This window comes from Rhagoletis zephyria, unplaced genomic scaffold (assembly GCF_001687245.7).
Source record: "Rhagoletis zephyria isolate East Lansing unplaced genomic scaffold, Rhagoletis_zephyria_1.1 Rzeph_scaffold_07467, whole genome shotgun sequence".
NCBI lineage: Eukaryota > Metazoa > Arthropoda > Insecta > Diptera > Tephritidae > Rhagoletis > Rhagoletis zephyria.
This window is the reverse complement of record NW_016164550.1, coordinates 23,649-24,749: the sequence shown is the minus strand read 5'-3', so window position 1 is coordinate 24,749 and position 1,101 is coordinate 23,649. Positions and strand designations below refer to the sequence as shown.

At 37.0% G+C, this 1,101-nt stretch overlaps 1 long non-coding RNA gene across 1 annotated transcript; it reads right to left on the bottom strand.

The window, feature by feature from the left end:
- Nucleotides 1–395: 395 nt before the first annotated feature.
- Nucleotides 396–1,045, bottom strand: LOC108374220 (uncharacterized). The gene is made up of 2 exons (XR_001849028.1): nucleotides 672–1,045; nucleotides 396–610 (listed from the first exon to the last, which is right to left on the bottom strand). It is a non-coding gene; the product is annotated as an uncharacterized LOC108374220 (long non-coding RNA).
- Between the last annotated feature and the right edge of the window lie 56 nt (nucleotides 1,046–1,101).

The window sequence follows — 1,101 nt, the reverse complement described above, 5'->3', positions numbered from 1 at the left end:
CATCGAACAAAATGCCAACTAAAGATGTGGAGCTTGCATCGCAATGCAAGCTGCGACCGTTCTGAACTGAGATGACAGACAAATGGTTTCTACAAATTGAGGCCACCTTTCAGTCGTACAAGACCACATCTTATGTCGGTAAATACAATCTGGTTTTCTCAGCAATTAGCAGCGATGCTTTAAAGGAAGCTGCGGATTTTTTAAAAACCTTACCAACTCAAGACCGATATATTAACCTCAAAAGTCAACTACTGTCACGTTTTACTGATTCAGCCGACCCACATAGGGTATTTGGCTGATTTAGGCATATTTTTATCGCTACAAACATCAAATATAGTTTTAGTTATCGAATAAAACATTCACTATAACTACCCTGTTACTAATAGAAAATTCAATCGTAGTGAAATCTTATTTATTGTCAATATTATTGTGGCTTATTAACATTTGTTTCCATATTGTTATTGAGCTTTGTAGCACTATTATGTTTTTAGGGAAAAGGGAAAAAGCAACAAAGTCTTAGCGGTAGAAGTTACCAAAAAAACAGTTATATCGTTGGAAAAGCAGGGCCAGAGGCAGTGAACCACAGACGGGATTGCAGCAGCAAAAATCACTGGGGAATAGATGCATAGTTAAATACGTAGTTCTTGTTTAAATCTTCCATCTAAACTTACCAAGAAAACAGTTATATCGTTGAAAAAGCAAGGCCAGTGGCAGTGAACCACAGACGGAATTGCAGCGGAAGGAAGCACCGACCAAAATAACTACAAATCCTTGGGGAGAACTCTAAACCGATGTTTTTTTGCCGAATTAATGTTGAAATTTCTAATTTAATTTTCAGTTGCCAACGATAAGAATAGAGTAAATGTCAAAGAATTGTTCAGTGATTGCAAATCGGTTTTGGAATAGGGAATGAGGTAGTTTAGTACTTTTTTAAAGGCGATAAAATGTAGTTTTTTCAAGAGGGAAACACTGATATAGCTAAGGGAGCCAAGATGGCGGATTAGAGCGAGAACGCTGTCAATATCCAACACCTTGTATTATTCCACCATGCTTCTCCCTTTCATTTTTTCATACAGTTTATGCTTTTTTCTGGCTTTTACA